This window comes from Sorex fumeus, unplaced genomic scaffold (assembly GCF_029834395.1).
Source record: "Sorex fumeus unplaced genomic scaffold, SorFum_2.1 ptg000237l, whole genome shotgun sequence".
Classification (NCBI taxonomy): domain Eukaryota; kingdom Metazoa; phylum Chordata; class Mammalia; order Eulipotyphla; family Soricidae; genus Sorex; species Sorex fumeus.
In genome coordinates this window covers 129,088-147,955 of record NW_026606294.1, presented here as the reverse complement: position 1 = coordinate 147,955, position 18,868 = coordinate 129,088, and the positions used below count along the sequence as shown (strand labels likewise).

Here is an 18,868-nt window from a genome sequence, read left to right as displayed (position 1 = left end):
GCTGGTAGTTCTGCTTGGCTCCTGCCCTCAGCCTCTGGCACCTCTTTCCAAACCCTGATGGGTAGTGCCTATCTTTACCAACATTTCAGCACAGCAATGCTGTCTGGAGTGTTTCACCAGAGTCATATATCCACCTCAGCTGCTTCCTACCCGAGTGTTTTGGAATGGGATATTGCAGGAAGTGCTGAAGAGAAGTCTTCCATGGGAGACTTTTTTGTGACTATTCTTGACCAAGACACCGCTGTCTCTTCCATGCCTATGGCAGCTCGCTATGAGAAAACACTAGTTACCAACAACACGGTGTCTGTGTACCCATCACTTTCTGCCAGTCTTGTTGAGAGAAGACCATCTCAGGTTCCACCTCAGAGTCAAAGCCTGTCACTTCCCTACAAGGAAGGAAGCCAGGTGTATTACTATCATCAAGGCACTCTGGGAACTCTCCTTTCCGGCCTGCAGTCCTATGACTCCATGTCATATACAGGGCTAAATGGCTCTGCCCCCCAAGCTTACAGCAACTCATCGCGAGAAATGGTTAAGGTTCTCAAGGAGGTCCAGCCCCCAAATAACCAAATACCAGCCTCCTAGTCTGGAATCGACTTCTCTCTGTCTGCTCAACCCATCACAGAATTGAGTTATCAAGGTGAGTAAAACGGAGAGAAGGGAAAGAAAATTCAAAAATTGGGGTCAAAAAAGAGGAAAACTGTTCGTAGACAGGTAGTATTCATATACACTGAGATTTTTAAATTAAAAAAAATTCAGTTCATGTTTACTCCCCTCACTCATTTTACAGCATGTTATTTTCACACTCAATATAAGAGCTCCTAATGGAGATTGGAAGTTATGATAGTATAATGGACATCTAAGTTTCTTATAATGAAACGTCAGGAGCAGAGAAAAAAATAGCGCATTTTTTCCCTTGTTATTTCATTTTTTAAATTTTTATTAGTTAAACATCATGACGGACAGTTGTAGACTTACAAATTATTGTGATTCTATTTCATTTATACAATGATGGAGTACGTATCCCTCCACCACCAGTGCCCATTCTCCAGCACCACGGTTCCCAGTATTTCTCCCACCACCCATACCCCCTATTCCACTCAGCCTCTGTGGCAGGGAATGCCACATTTTTCACTGTTCTATTTCAGCAGTCCTCCAGAATTACCACACTAAAAGTAAAATACATATCTTAAACTAGTATTTTGTTATTTTCTTAAGAAGTTTCAGAACTCTAATTGTAATGGTACCACGTTAACTTTCCCTTCCATAAATGAACAGCAAGGTTCTGAATACACTTGTGGTTCAGAGATTCTGACTCAAATCATGAAACCTGGGATCTGTACCTCAGCACAAATATCATGATGAAGTAGTGCTTCATTCATACTCTTATTCTATGATATTAACGCCCTTTTATTTTTCCATGAAAGTGAATAAATTGACAGTACAATATATTACAAAGCTAAGCTCTGTATGGCACTTATTAGTTTGAAAATATATAATTAATTTTTTTAAAAAAACTTTTGTTTGGAGGACATTGAATCCGTGTCATAGACCGAAGTGCTCAGGGATTACTCCTGGATCTGTGCTGGGGATCACTGCTGAAGATGCTTAGGAGAACATAAGTGATACTAAAGATCAAATTGAGGTCAGGTGTGCGCAGGGCCATTGCCTTAACAAATGTAATATTGCTCTTCCCAAGTCTCTTATTTTTCAAGTTAGTTTACACAGAAATTCTTTCAAATACAAAGAAAACCAAAAAACAAGAGCAACACATGACAAACAGTAAGAACTACAACATTTACCTCCAATCTTTGAGCACAGGACTTGTCCATTATCCTAAGAATACCCAATAATAATCCATTGCCTATTGCTGGTAGGTGCACAGTTGTTGCACCACTAGTTTTGTGGACCGAATATCTCATTTTGCAGGCACTGATTTCTTCCTTGGTTCCTTTTTAGTGATGAATTTCCTGGGGATGGAGACTTCCCTGCCATCGCAACCTTCAGGTCAGACATTTGGTCTGACACAAATTTCTGAATTGCCCACATCTTGCAGTAGCAGGATTCAAAGACCTGAGAGTAATCCACCACCTGAGCTTCGGGAAAGTTCCCATAATATCTCCAGCCCAATGTAACCTGGCGCTGAACCCAACTCCAACTCAGGAACAAAAAGTTAAGAATTTTGATCAGATGAAAACTGGGCTTTCAAAACCTCTGGAGACCTACCAGATCCCAGTAGACTTAGATCAATGCAAAGATCTGCAGGTAATGAACACCGTTGACACCATCACTCTGAAGCAGGTGCAAGAAAATTCAAGTGGCACCAAGGGGACCTCCGATGCAAAATGGAAGAACAAAAAGGAGGCTTCTGAAACTCTTTAGGGAGAAACCAAGGCCAAAATCCAGCGAAACGTCGAGAATGCTTGCTAGGGGGAGCGGGGATTGTTCGTAATGCTGCAGTCAGTGAGAGGTGTCCTGTGACCACGGCCAAAACTAACAGCAAACTTCACAAAGCTGCCTCCAGCAGGATCAGCAAGAAAAAGAGGCATGGGCAGCAGAAGACAAAAAACACCAGAGAAAACTCTAAGAAAGCTAACGAGTGTAAGCAGCCAGGGAAGAAGTTCAAGGCAGAAGAAAAGCCCACCATTGTCAAGATGAAATGCAAGAAAAGTCAACGTGAGTTTTTCCAAGAGACCATTAAAAAGCCCTGCCGCTACCTAGGCATACACATGCTGGATTCTTTCCAAGTGTTTCATGCTTTGGGGAAGAAGAATGATCCAAAACCTGGAATCTCTTCCTCCCAGGTCCTGAGTAGCTCAAAGAAGCCTAAAGATGTCAAGCCATCCTCAGCTGTCAAGCCATGGCTAGGTGCTACAGGGGATAGAAAAGGCCTTGAGAAAATTCAGGTCAAAGCACAAAAACCAAGTAGCAGTGCTGAAAAACGCTTATCTCCATCCCAGTCTGAGCAGCCACCTCCTGGGAAGGTCAAATTGGTACCTTTGCCTTTTCTTAACATGGAGAGTCCCCAAGCTCAACCTGTTCCTCAGAGACGACAATATGTGGTCTCACATCGTCCTGCTGCAGCTTACTATGCCAAGTCTGGCTCTACCAATGCAGCTCAGCCAACTGCTGCCAATTCTTCCTGGTCAACCACTGCATTTTTGTCGTTCTGCCAAATTTGCTCAGTCCATTTCAAACAACCCATTTCGACCAGGTTTGCAGAACCCTAGTAGCCGGCCTATTCGTCACCCAACAGCTTCTAGACCTGCTCCCTACAACAGCACCTGGCACTTCTCTCCAACTGGAACCTCCTCCTCTCTTTGTGTACAAGCGGTAGTCGCCAACCAAACGTCAGAGTCAGTTTCTCCTCCAAGACCTGTGTTTCCAACTGATTCCATGGAGAAAGTCCAATGTTCCGAAGCCAGTCATGTCAAAGCCCATCACCAATGAGCAGAGACCAGAGCGTGAGACTATGAAAAGGAAGGCTCAGCAGGAGATTGAGAACACTGCCAAACACACCTCTTTTGGTGAAAGTGCAGAACTTTATTGAGAGGGAAAAAGAGATGGACATCTCTTTCTACTATGGCTGCGTAATGGGAGTAGCTGGAATGGTAGGTTCCACTCGAGGTACCAGATGGTTTTCCTAGGCAAACACTGACATGCCATACACCTTTTATTTATTCTAATATATTTTTTCAAATTAAAGAGAAGCATCATAGTAAATTGGTTGTTAATAAAAGTTATGAATTTTGAGATGCTGTCAACTGTGGTTGTTTTTGGGAGTGGCTGGGTGTTGAAGGATGGGATGGGAAAGAATTGGAAGTTAGAGATAGGAAAAAGGGTGAATAGACAAGACTCTACGAAATACAAACTTGGTCCAGGGTTATAAAACCCATCAGATGAGAAATTGCATGGGCCTGATGAAGAGTTTGGTAGGGTCAGAGGAAGAGTATAGCCTACAGGGCATTTGCTCTGCAAACAAGAAAGACTCAGTTCATTTCTTGCAGTCTTTTATGGTCCCCAGAGACCCACCAGATCTGAAACTTGAGCACAGAGTCAGGAGTAAGACCAGAGCACAATCAAGTATGCCCCATACCTGGTTTCCTCCACAAGAAATTGGGAGAAATGGCACGGTCTGCAGTTTTTGGTTAAACGAATAATTTTGGAATAGGCTGAGGAAGGCAGATGAGTCTAAGATGACCAGAAGAAAAGTAAAAATTCTTCCATGGAGGCTGTGTTTACGCCTCATGGCCACTTTTCAAAAATAACCAAATTTGAGACACAGTACTAAAAGGTTTTTGTGGTCTATCCATAAATGATGCCTGGGGAATAAACCTACCAAATGAGTGATCAACGCCCTCAGAGTCATTCAAGGATGACTCTTAACAGGGACAAAACCAAGAGAAAAATTGAAGCATGAAGCCTGAAGATCAGCTCCTGGGAGATGCAAGGATAAGTCACCATGCCCTCGGGCTCTCTGTTCAGCACCCCTAGCTGCAACATTTCACTTATTCCCAGCAATATTCAGAGTTGCTGTTACGGTGACACTTCACTAGCGTGTTTTCACAATGCGGTCCATTGCCTCTGTAAGTCTTTGGATTTGTAAACTCCCCAAGGTAGCCAAGCCAGTTATCAGGAAATTTCTGGTGGGGGGAGCTCAAATTATATTAGCTTGAGGGGCTGGTCCTTGGTCTTCCATGGTCCCTGGTTCCCGTAGCCTGCTCTAAACATCGCTGTTAACTGCAGCTCACACAAGAACCAACGTTATAAATGGCTTTGGCGCTGCGTTGCCGGAAGTACCAGACTAAGACATGCGCACTAGGTCACCACTTCCAAAGAAGTAGGTACCGGTTCTCCTTCAGCCTGGAAGGTGGTGGAGGAAAGAGATGGCCCTAGGAGAAAGAATGGGGTGATGGATGAATGGGAAGGAAACCGGGACGGGTAGAGAACTGGACAGCTGGTGATCATCATGGGATAGTTGGTGGATGTTTTTCAAATGAGTTAAAATATTATTTGTAAATAAGATTCAAAACAAAAATACGAAAATAAGATACGTTCCAAAGAACAGGTTACATATAAGACCGAGAGAGCTGAAAGGGCTGGCATTCGGTCTGGAGCTTTGAATCATTCCATTTACTATATATGTTAGTTTCACATCACTTAGCTGTGGAGAGGAATAGTGAGAAACAGAATGCCACCAGAAAAGCAAACTGGATGACCACCTTCAAAAAAAAGCCAGGTGGAAGGTGTTCACATGGATCCGAAGTGCAAATATATGTTAACAGGAACATATTTTTAACTAACTCTGTTTGGTACCAGTAAATACATTGTTGAAAATGGGGGGAAATGAACGCTGTTTCTGACTGACCTGATACTAACCAGTCAAGAGATTTTCCCAGGAAAGGGTAGTTGACTGGCTGGGAACAGAAAAACGTGAAAAGTGTTTTGCTACTTTTAATGTATGGCTAGAGGAAAATGATCCCAGTCAACTCTCAAAACTAACAAGCTTCAACTCCCTTGAAAGAAAGTTATATTAACTGAGGAAAAAATGCTGGGAGAATAGTCTGAAATGATGGGAAAAGAGACAATAAGTGCAAAAGGAAGGACTTGAAGTTTGGCGAAAACAAAGCTTGAAAAAAACAAGATCTGGTGGGAACATGATTTACTGGGAATGGGATCTGAGGAGGAGAAGAGTAATATCAGGGATGTGAACAAGGAAAATCCAAGTTAATGAAGACTTAGCTAGCTGACTACTCAATGGGCAACATGGTTCCAAGAATACCAGAACTTACCAAGGAATTTACTTTAATTTTCTTTCTTTTATATGGTCAATTACAACATGTATTCTTTGCCTTCTTAGAACACAATTTGGAGTGTTCATTTCTTTCTCAATATTCTGTTCATTTGTGTAAGCATCTTACATAACTGCTGGATAACAGAATTATTTTTTCAGACTTATTTTTTACTTTAATGTTTAGTTGAGATTACTGAAAACTAGGTCTAAAATGAAGTTTGTCTTGATTGCTACAAGTAGAGAAGGGAGGACTAGGGATGGAATTAGAGATTATAGGGTACCACATTTAGTTCCTAATAAAACAAGTAAAGCACAGTGTCCCAAATAGACTATTGAAAAAGATATTCATGTCAATTTAACCTGTAAATTCAGCCTTTTCTATATTTAATTAAAAATGAAAGAATGTTCCTATATTTGGTCTTTTAAAGACATTCCAGGTTGGTTAAGGAAACAAACACTGCCTATGAAATCATAGGAACATAACGATAAAAACCTGATTACTACCTAAATTTACAAGAATGTCAGTGCTAAGAATTATTTCCCTGGATGTCCTTAGTGTACATGATAGTCATATGAATACACCTGTGTGAATATATCGCTGGTATCTAATTTAGAGAATAGATATATAGAGATTAGATCACATAGCTGAGTGTGATCTCAACTTTTCTACACACTCCCATGCCCCACACACCCAAAGACTTGTACTAATCCTTATAGATCCATGACTTTTCCTCCTCCCCTCTCCCAGAGTCTTTTAAAATTTCTTTTGAAGTACTAATGTGATGCGCTTTAGAAAATGTTGAGTTAAACTTAATTGTTGTCATGTAGCTTTTAGATAGAGAACCAAGAAAATCTTATTAAAAGAGTATTTTTGTATTCTTTGAAAATGATAATAAGAGCATTATCCTTGAGTCCCTCAATAGACATTATATAAAGAATTTTGTGAGGAATTCCCTGTACAAATCAATACTCAAAGAAATAAATGACTTCTCTGAATGAGGATGAACTGGGACATTTCAAAGTATCAATCAGTGAATCAAAGCTGAATCCTAGCATCCTATAGCTAAAAATGATCTTGATTTAATCTAGTCAACACCATTACATTTTTTTTCTTATACCAGCTGATAGCACTTTTAATTTTTTAGTTTTTGTTTATTTACTTTTATTAGTGAAACACCATGAGGTACAGTTGTAGACTTACATACCTTTGTACTTGGGTTTCAGTTTTACAAGAATCAAGTACCCATCTCTCCAACAGTGCCCATTCTCCATCACCAAGGAACACAGTGACCCTCCCACCCCCCATCTCCCCTACTTTGCCCTAACTCAGGGCATTCACTTTTGCTTTTTCTTTGTTTTAAGGTGTTGTAGTTTGCAATGGAGGTCAATACCATTACATTTTCAAAGAAGAACATAGGCCCCTATATGTTCAAGACACTACTACTGTCCTGCGGTTCTTCCCACCATGTACCCTGCTCCAAGACAGCCCTTTGGAAATATGCTGGGAAGGACAACTGGATGTTCCATTCCTCACACTGACCTGGAAGACTCTTGCTGATTCTCAACCACATCAACTATTCATTTGTTGCCTGATATCACCTCCTGTCCTTTATTTTTTTTAAAAAAAATATTTGATTTGTTTCTGGAATATAAAGAAAAAAATTAAATGGACAAATAAACAAAAGCAAAATCAAACTTTTATACTCTGACATCAAAATCGTCCTTAAGGAGGGGAACTAAATGACTGAAATGGGTAGGGGAGTGTTGTTAGTTAGTTGTGGACAGTAGCTGGATATTTGACAGTGCATGGAGTATGAATACACAGTTCCAGAGATCAGGAACTCTGTACTTGAAGCGAATACAGTTTGTAAACTTGTCATCACAATTATATGTCCATATGAAATTTATCTACATATGCTTTGTGCCTTCCTTGCATGTATGTGTTATGCATTCCTTTTTCATGGCCTCAGAAATGCATCTGAGGGGACTCGTAAAAATTAGTTGAGCCCCAACTATGGGGAGAGAAGTAGTAAAGAATTGGAGGAGGAAGAAATATGATTTGGAGCTTAAGAGCCGTGTAACAGGAATATATATATATGTATGTGTGTGTAAATACACATATATATGTATAAATATATATATGGGCTGGAGCCATAGCACAGTGGGTAAGATGTTTGCCTTACGCGTGGCCAACCTGTGTTCGATTGCTCTCCTCCTCTCAGAGAGCCCAGCAAGCTACTGAGAGTAACCCTCCCTCATGGCAAAGCCTGGCAAGCTACCTGTGAATTATTCGACATGCCAAGAACAGTAACAACAAATCTCACTATAGGGACGTTTCTGGTGCCTGCTCGAGCAAATCAGTGGACAATGGGAGGACAGTGCTACAGTGCTATGGTTAATTCAAACTTTGTTTATGTAAAATATGAAAGATTCAAATAAATATTCTATAAAGCTGATTACACCTATTAAATTAATATAACTTTAAATAGTGTTTAGAAATTAAGTTGAAGAATTTGAAGGCTTTAGAAAGATATTGACAATATATCAAGAAACACATGGATTTTTGAGGAGCAAGAACACGTAGCTGTTGTCCTTTCTTAAGGTTATTATTTTTGGCATTTATAGAATATGCTTTCCCTGAGTTTTTGTTAATAGCTTCCCTTTTTTAGAAAGCATCATAATAAATTATATTTTTAAAAAAATTTAAAAAAGTTCTATTAGTGAGTGGATTCTGTATGTTTGGAACGTCGGAAGTGTTTTCCTATGTAATTTACATTAAACATGATATTTACAACAGAAATACCATCTGCAGTACCATTCACAATAGCCAGAAGAAACTATGGTATAACTACACAATTGAATACTACGCAGTTGGCAGGAAACTGACATCATGAAATTTGCTTATAAATGGATGAACAGGGAAGAATATCATGCTCAATGAAATCAGTCAGAAGGAAAGGGGTATACTGATTGGACTACAATATTTTTTGGATATAAAAAACCAGAAAATGAGACTAATACCCAAGGATAGCAGAAACACAGGCCAGGAGAATTGGTCAATGGTTGGACGCTTGCCACAAGTGCTGAAGGCGAGAATTTGGAATAAAGACGGGACCGCTCTGACAATGATAGTTGGAAGTGATTACTCTGGGTGAGAACTGAGTCCTGAAAGTAGGTAAAGGAATAAACTTGAGAACCTCTCACTCTCTGTATTACAATCCACAATGCCCAAAGGATGTGTGTGTGTGTGAGAGAGAGAGAGAGAGAGAGAGAGAGAGAGAGAGAGAGAGAAAGAGAAAGAGAGAGAGAGAGAGAGAGAGAGAGTGAGAGAGAGAGAGAGAGGTGCCTGCCATAGTGTAGAGAAAGCAGGCTGTCAGGTGGGGTTTGGGGTTGGGAGAGGGAGTGGTGGGAGAGAAACTGGGGACATTAGCAATGGAACTGTATACTAGTGGAGGTTAGGTGTTAAAATATCCTATGATTGAAACTGAATCATGAAAAGGTTTGTAATATGTGTCTCCTGCAGATTCAATACAAAAACATGATATTTAGATTCTACCATCATGACTAACCTATGAATTTGCTGAAATTTATTTTTATGACTTTGGCTGGGCTCATTGCATGGATGTCTGTGTGGTAAAACTTTTTCATTTTATGCGGACTGAAGAGACAAAAATCATAGGGTTGGGACTTCTGGTGGAAGGAGAGAAGAGCACAAAACACCCTGTTGACCACACCTCAGCAGGGTCACCTAACTTGCGTGATGACAGACCTCCTTCACTGATTTCTTCTGTTGTAATGTGGAAAACTGAAAAGACTTTGCAGGCTGACAAGAGGTTGTCTCCTCCAGTTCTCACTATTTTCTTTTCGATTAGAATTGTTTAAAGATTATTTGAAAAATTTGGAGCTTAATGATTTGTTCTCATATATTTCCCCTAAATTGTGTCAGTGGGCATTGATCCAGGAAGGCCAGCATGAAAAAGTTGAGGTGTATGTCTTAACCACCAATGCCAACACTACTGTAAGTATGGAATCCAAAGTACAATAGTAAAACTTCAAAATGTGTTTGTCAAGGAAATCGGTGGGAATGCAGGGAGAAATGTGTAATCTGTTGGTGGAAGGATGCAGACACTGGTGGTGTGATTAGAATTGGAGTATTGTATGACAAATCTCCAATATAAATGACTCTGAAAATCAAAATTGCCTAAATTTAAAAAAAAGGAGAAGTCAACTTATGTCTATATTTCAAGAAGGCTTGCCTTGGCAAATTTTGGCAGAGAGACCATAGTTGGTAGAGAGAGGGAGAAAGAAAGGGAGAGTTGACAGTTGGGAAGAGAAGCCTGGATATCATGGAAGAGATGAAAGTTGATCTTAGAAGATTTGGAGCCATCAGAGTTTAGAGAGTTAAATGGTGAGAACATTGCAGTTTAGATACTTACAGAGTGAGATTGGTTTCAGTCATCAGCACTGTATACATAGAAAGACTTCAAAGACCTCACAGATATTCAGGCTATAATAACTATCAAGGGAAGCGTTTTTTTCCTGAAGCAATATGTAAGGATAATATATTGCCAGGAAGAATGATAAGAAGTTGGTCCTCTTTTTCACAGATTAATACATTAGAGATGAAAACTTTTATACAAAGGAATCTATCATCTTGTCCTGTTGCTCTGTTTTCTTGTCATCATTCCATTCTCCCCCATGACCCTACCTAGTCAGGGCTCTCGACATTTCTCAGCAGTGTAACCACATAGCCTCAGAGCATGTGTTAACTGCAGGTAGCTCACAGCTCTCATGTTTGCCCCCCATCCAAGCCAGAGCCATCCTTCTGAAACCAAGGATATTTGCTGAAGGCCCGTTCTTCCTTGAAGTGGCAGTCAGGGTTTACCTCTTCTTAATCATTTTGATTACAAATTTAGATGTATGTCACTATACTAGTGACAGGGATTTTCCAAACTATGGAAAGCATAAACATTTCCATTTCCCCCACGAATTTTGGGCTAGTTATTTTCTATCCACTGCTAATAATTTGTGATAATTAGGAAACAGAACTGAAGTAAAAACAGGGACATTTGTCAATTTGGTGCCATGACTAATCAGTCTTAGTATAAGTATATATTTCTAGAAAAAAAAATGCAGAAGAAAATGAGTTGGTTGCTAGCAAAGAATGCCAAACCTCTGCCAAAAATTCTTTGAAAATAAAAATTCTGACTATGGACTGAACATGATTACAATTTAATGCCTCTTTTGCAGACCACAACACCCAAAAGGAGAGAGAGAACAAAAGGGAATGCCCTGCCACAGAGGCAGGGTGGGATGGGGGGGATCTGTGTGGGAGGGATACTGGAATACATGGTGGTGGAAAATGGGCACTGGCGGAAGAATGGGCATGTGATCATTGTATAATCAAAACCCAAGCACAAAAATTTGTAAATGTACAACTGTACATCATGGGGTTCAGTAATAAAAATTTTAAAAAAATAAAATAAAATAAAAATTGTTTCGTCTGCCAGAGATCAGCAGATGGGAACCTGAATGAAGGCAAAAGATTGAATTGGTTGAGTTTTATTTTTCCTTGAGTATATTAATTTGATTTTGGAGTCAATTTATATGAGAGTTCATCAAGACACAGAAATTTTTAGCACTTCTCTTGTTTAAAAGTATAGTGATACACCATATCTCTATCTAACATTCTTTTTATTTCTGATAGTTTGACACAAAAGATACGTCATAATCATAGATAAATGTAAATTATTTAAATACTTTTTTGATTATTTAAAATTACCTTATAGAATTACATTATAGAATTTCATAAAATTTAAGATTATGCAGAATCAACTAGCATGTATCATATTACACTCACTACTGAAAGGCCTACTCTGTCATTCACCATTGTTCAGTTTTTCCACTTTGATAACACCTTTCCATCTGATAAGTAAATAGTCTCATAGTTCTAAAGTTTGTTTTTATTGCTTTGAAAAGATCAAAATTATGCAATTTTCAACATTGGATGAAACTAGAGGATATCATGCATGTAAAGTTAGCCTTAAGGAAAGGAGCAGATACAGAGAGATCTTTCTCATATGTGGGATGTAAAGACACACAGCCAGGTAGCAACAAAGGTTCAAGAGCAATGCAAGGGGAGAACTGATCCACACAATTAGGTCAGGGGATTAGGAGGGAGGGATTCTGGGGGATTGGGGGAGAGGGAGGGTTTGTTATTTGAGAGAATGAGGAGTGTCATGTTGGAATTATGTGTATGAGAAACCATTGTTAATTGAATTATAAATCATAGAATATAAATAATGTTTTAGACGTTTGTCTGTCTCATTTTATTCTTTTAATTTGTTTTCTCCATATTCCACATATTCCTGAATTTGTAGGATGCCTATCTTTCTCTGCCTGGTTTTTGTCACTAAACATAATTTCCTCATGTTATACATTTTATATACAAATAATAAGAAGAGTTCACTTCATACAACTGAGTAGTATTCCATTGCTTTTCCACCTTTCATTTTCAAAATTTGTGGTTTAAAAGATACAAATATTGGTTTTAATAATGCTCTGGGGTTTTAAAAGTTTTAGTTTAGTGAAACAAAATATATTTTATTGAAAAGCCCTTAGAAACTTGTGAAACAGTTGTAGGGTGGAATGGAATATATGTTCAAGCGAGAACAGTCATTTAACAAAACAAGCAAAGAGAGACATAGAGAAAGGAAGCACGGTATTTCTTCAAGGGAGAACACAAGCTTGAGGAACAAGCCCACTCTGGTAGTTTAGGAATAAGAACTTGGATTGGTATGAACTTCACTTGTGCACTTTAGGGGAGAACCTGAGTGAAACTATTATAAGTACGTTCAGGATCATGATACACTGGAGTCTGCACTTGGAGTGAGGAGGGTAGAGGGTTCTTTGGGGAGATCCGAACTATAGAGAACAGTAATAGTATAACACGAATGATAGTATCTTACCGTGGGATTCCAAAAAAATCTTTAACAGTGGCGTCAGAAATGATAACATTCTTAGGTATTTGGGTTTCCTGTGGAAACAACAGGAAAGCTGAGTTTATGCTCTGGATGCCTCCGCCTGAAACAAGGTCAACAAGTCATGAATGAAAAATTTCAAGTTAGATGGATCAAGGATACTGATCCCAGGGGAAGGCTAGCTTTTGGGTGGAAAATTTCTACTGCTGGCCTGATGTAGGTTCTGATCCTGGGATACGTAACAGAAAGGAGGTAGTGACAGGTATCCTCAGAAGTGAAGCCTCTGAGACAGAATTCATTCATGCCAACTTATGGGTTATCAATGTTTGCTCATGGCTGCTACCATTATAACATGCCATTCAATGGTTTTGTGGTTTCAATTTACTGTGTCAATGTAAAGATGAAGTTTCCAAATGGAAGGTAAAAATCTGAGGCCCTCAAGATGATGAATTATGGGGAGGGGGGGAGCTGGAGCTATAGTACAGCAGGTAGGGCATTTGCCTTGCACACGTCCTACCCAGGTTAGATTCCCAGCATCCTGTATGGTCCCCCCAAGCACCGTGAGGAGTAATTCCTGAGTGCAGAGCCAGGAGTAACCACGGTGCATCGCCACGTGTGACCCAAAAACGCAAAGAATGATGATCTGGGATTGATCCTTAGCATTGCAAACGGCATTATTTTTTAATTTTTAATTTTTTTCTTTCTTTCTTGCTTGCTTGCTTTGTTGTTTTCTGGGTCGCACCTGGCTATGTATAGGGGTTATTTTTTATTTTTAAAAAAACTTATAATTTTTCCTTTTTACCTGTGGTTTACAAGTAAATCTAAAATATTTTAGAGTAAATATATGTGAAGAAGAATAAAATTCACGGGAACAGTTTAGTGTTCTTAATGATACAGGAGTCAGAATTTTGAGGTTAATTGTATGGGTATTGCATAAATAATTTTTCCCCATTACGTGGGCTGTCTTTCGATCATGGTCACCATTTTTTCTGAGTTGCAGAAACTTCTTAGTTTAATGTAGTCTCATTTGTTTATCTTTACTTCCTCTTCCTTGGTCAGTTGTGTTTCATTCTAGAAGTTTCCCTTAGTTTTAATGTCATGAAGGGATCTTCCCACATTTTTCTCCATATATCTTAAGAATTCAGGTATGATAGTGAGGTCTTTAATATATTTGATCTGACTTTGTGCCTGGCACTATAAAGAGGTCTGAGTTCATTTTTTTTGCATATTGCTGTCCAGTTTTCCCAGCACCAGTTGCTGAAAATACTTACTAGCTCAACTTCATACTTCTTGAGCCTTTAAGAAAGATTAGGTAATAATAATCTGAGGGCCAGCGTCAGGATATTTGACTATATTCCATTGATCTGAGGCCTGACTTTATCTGAATATCATGGTATTTTGATTACTAAAACTTTGTAGTAGGGTTTGAAGTTGGGGAAGGTGTTCCCTTCTTCTTTTTACCAAAGATTGCTTTAGCTCTTCATGGGAGTTTATGGTTTTGTATGAGTTTTAAGAGTGTTTAATCTATTTCTTTGAAAAATGTTATGGGTATCCTTATAGAAACTGCATTAAATCCTTATAGAGCTTTGGGGTGTATTGCCATTTTGACAGTGTTAAACCTCTCAATCCATAAGCATGGGATGTGATTCCACTTCCTCATATACTCTCTTATTTCGTGAAGTAGTGTTTTGAAGGTTTTTTTTTTTTTGGTATAGTTCCTTAACCATTTTAGTTGATTCTGTTATACTCTATTTTCTGAGGTATTATTTTGAATAGGATTGTTTTTCTCTATCTTTTTTTTCTCTTTCATTATTAATATATGGGAAAGCCATGTAGTACCAGATATTGATTTTGTAATATGCTACTTTACTAAACAAATCTATTGTTCCCAGGAGCTTTTTTGTAGATTCTTTGGGATTTTATAAGTATAGTATCATGTCATCTCCAAATAGTAAAAGCTTGTGTTCTTCCTTTTTTATATGGATGCCCTTGATATCTTTTTTTTTACCGAAATCTTATGGCAAGTACTTTAAGTACTATGTTGAATAGGAGTGGTGAGAGTGGGTAGCTTGTTTTGTGCCTGATTGTATTCTGGGATTCTAGTTCATTGATTTCTGCTCCAAGACTTTGGTTTTTCCCCCTTGAGAATAATGCTTGCTGTGGGTTTGTGGTAATTTGCTTTGACTAGATTGAGGAAAGTACTTTCAACTCCAATTTTGTTGCGAGTTTTTCATCATGAATGGGTGCTGGATCTTATCAAATGCTTTATCTACATCTATTGATGTGATCATATGACTTTTATCTTTATTTTATTGAGATAGTGTATTCTGTTGATTGACTAGAGAATGTTAAGCCATCCTTGCATCCCCAAGCTAAACCTACTTGGTCATAGTGTGTGATCTTTTGTTGAGTTTCTGGATTCTCTTTGCTGGTATTTTCTTGAAAATCTTTGTATCTGTATTCATCAAGGAAATAGGTCTGTAATTTTCTATTTTTGTGGTGTCTCTATCGATTTGAGTATTAGGGTGATCTTTGCCTCATAGAAGTATTTGGGAGTATTTCTGTTTCTTCAATTTCCTGGAAAATCTTAAAAATGTTGGAAGCAGTTCCATTTTAAAGGTTTGAAACAGTTCACTATTGAATCCATCTGGGCCATGGATTCTGTTTGTAGGGATACTTTTGACCATCATTTCAATTTCCTTGGTAGTGATAGGTTCAAGTATTCCAAATCATCTTGGTTCAGCCTTGGGAGGTAATTGGAATCCAATAATTTATCAATTTTTTCAAGATTTTCTCATTTCCTGCTGCAAAGATTCTCAAAATAATCTCTGATGATCCTATGGATTTCTGTACTTTCTATTAGGACACCCCACTTTGCATTTCTGATTCGATTTATTAGAATTCTTTCTCTTTGTTTCTTTGAGAGGCTTCTCATGGTTTATTGATCTTATTTATTTTCTCAAAGAATCAGCTTTTTCTTTTATTGGTCTTTTGGATTCTATTTTGGGATTCTAGCTCATTGATGTCTGGTACAAGTTTTATTATTTCCTCCCTCCAGCCTAGTTTGGACTACTTTTGTTGGTCATTTTCCAAAATCTTGAGCTCTAATTTATTCATGTAGGCCCTTTCTTTCTTCCTGATGAATTCTGGCAGAGCTATAATCTTTCCTCTTAACACTGCTTTTGCTGTGTCCCACAAGTTATGGTAGCTTGTGTCCTCATTCTCATTTGTTTCTGGAAACTTTTTATTTCCTCTTTGATATCTTCTCTAAGCCAATGGTTGTTCATTACTTCCCTTAAAGAAAATATTTCCTTGCTGAGCTTCAGTCTGTTTGATCTATGGAGACGTGACAAAGAAGTGTTGAAATCTCCTTCTAGTATTGTGTTGCTATCAATGTTTTTCTATAAGTCAATTAGAAGTTGTTTTTAAGTATTTTGCTGGTCTGTCATTAGGATCATATACATTGAGGAGGGTGAGTTCTTTCTGATGTACATATCCCATAACCACTAAGAAATGACTTTCACTGTCTCTGATAACCTTTAGCCTGAAGTCCATGTGGTCTGATACTAGTATGGCCACTCCAGCTTTGTGGAGGTGATATTTTCTTGAAAACTTGTTTCCCAGACTTTTACCTTTAGCCCATGGGTGCTTTGATTGTTCAGATGTGTTTCCTGCAGGCAGCAGAATGAATGTTGGTTTCAGTTTTCTAATTCATCTTCCCATTCTGTGCCTCTGAATTGGCACATTTAGTCCATTGACATTGAGAGAGATTTTTGTGATTGGGATTTGTGCTCTCTTTATGTAGAATTTTTGTACTCGTGGGGATTGTCTTAGCTTAATGTAGACCTGTTCATTCTTCTTGCAACAAAAATATGGAATGCTTTACAAGTTTGCATATCATCTCTGTGCAAGGACCATGCTCATCATTTTATCATTTCAATTTTAGTATATGTGTTAAACTTAGTAGGAGTTAATTTTTCCATATTTTTCTCTTCTTATTACTTTGAGTGTTGTCCTTCCTCACTCCTATGGCAGACAATGATTCCTAATCAAGGAATGTATTTCAAAGCAGCATGAATAAATAGATTTAGAAATTTAATGTCCCAGAAAGAAAAATATGGTTTTTACCATATTATCTTTTACCGTACCCTAGGCATCAGTTTTACAAAATAATTCTTTTGGAAGATGGGATATGAGTTTGTTTAATGTCGTTCCCTGAAACCTTAATTAAGACCATTAAACTAGAGCCTTTTGCTGTTCTCGCCTCAGTCTCGTGTACATCTCCAGGAAAAGGTGGATGGTGTTGTCTGCACTTTGACCACCTTGAATGTATGTAGGATTTTTCTCCTGAAGGATGAGGTGAGAAGCATATTGATGATTTCATTCCACCTTATTACAAGTTCAACTTGAACGGAAGGTGAGACTCATGTGGCTCCTATAAAGGACAGAACAAAGGGTCTCAGTGAAGTTTAATGGCCAACTGATATTAACAACATAGATGACTCATAGTAACCTGTGTGCATCTTTGTGTATAGTGAGTTTCATATCTACTGATAGTGATTCTCAGTCATGACACATGGGAAAAACGGATCTGTAATTAAAAATCTTGTTCTCTGAGCAGAGTGGGCTCTCTGACGTGATTGAACAAGTTTGTAGTAATTTATTACTAAGCACATAAGTATTTTCAATGATGCGTACTTTTCGATCTAAAATTAATTCCAAATATGTCTAAAACAACAGTCTCCTGACCTCGCACCTGGCTTTCCTCACTGGGGCCCGTTGGAGATGGCGGGGTGAGATTCCCTCACCGCCCTGAGCATAGCCCCGGCAGCTGAAGACCTCTGCAACCAGCCATAGGTACGCTTAGAGACCACTCTTCCCAAGCTTGAAGGAGCCTCATGCATGAAGGAACTGGAAGAGGAACCCAAATGTGCGGGACCAGGGCATGAGATCTCCATGGCTGCTCAGATCAAGAATGTGCCCGCTCCTTCCAGATCCCCCATCTTCTAGTAATTAAGTGTTACAACCACGAACTACCCCTGGATCCATGTAATTCCCTCAATAGCCAACATCCAGAGACTGGATCTTATTTAGAAGACAGCAACTCTGATTGTCCAGTTCTCACTCTCAGAGAACCTGGTAGGCTTCTGCGAGTATCTTGCCCGCATGGTGGAGTCTTTGTTTCTGGTCAGTTTCTTTTGAGGTACAGAAGCTGCTTAATTTAAGATAGTTCCCTTTGTTTATCTCTGCTTCCAGTTGCTTGGCAAGTGGCGTGTTATATTTGAAGATACCTTTAGCTTCAATATCGTGGAGGGATTTGCCAACCTTGTCATCACTGTACCTGAGGGATTCTGCTGTGATGTTGAGGACTTTGACCTATTTTTATCTGACTTTTGTGCATGGTGTTAGGTAGAGGTCTGAGCTATTTTTTTTTGCATGCAGCTGTACAGTTTTTTCTGCACCGTTTGTTTAGAAGGACTCTCTTAAACCACTTAACGTTTCTTGCTCCCTTATCAAAGATTAGATGATTATATATTTGAGGGTGTGTGTCAGTATATTCAATCCTTTTCCATTGGTCTGCAGCTGAGCCTTTGTTTCAGTCCCATGCTGTTCTCATTATTATCGTTTGCAGTAGAGTTTGAGGTTGGGGAAGGTGATGCCTCCATCGTCTTTCCCCCAAGAATTGCTTTAGCTATTCGTGTGCGTTTATTGTTCCATGTGAATTTCAGGAATGCTTGATCAATTTCTTTGAAGAATGTCATGGGTATCTTTATAGGGATCAAGTTGAATTTTTACAATGCTTCTTGGAGAATTGCCATTTTGACAATGTTAATTCTCCCATTCCATAAGTAGTATATATGTTTCCATTTCCTCGTGTCCTTTTTAATTTCCTATTGTATAGGTCCTTTACCTCCTTAGTTAAGCTGATTCCAAGGTTCTTGATTTTCTGAGGCACGATTATGAATAGGATTGCTTTTTCATGTCACTTTCTTCTCTCTCATTATTTGCATATAAAAAATCCATAGACTTTTCGGTATTGAGTTTATAGCCTGCAATTTTACTATAAAAGTCTATTGCCTCTAGGAGTTTTTTC

At 38.7% G+C, this 18,868-nt stretch overlaps 1 pseudogene; it reads right to left on the bottom strand.

Moving 5' to 3' along the window:
- Positions 1 to 16,640: 16,640 nt before the first annotated feature.
- LOC130018122 (uncharacterized) lies at positions 16,641 to 16,734 on the bottom strand (annotated as a pseudogene).
- Positions 16,735 to 18,868: the final 2,134 nt, after the last annotated feature.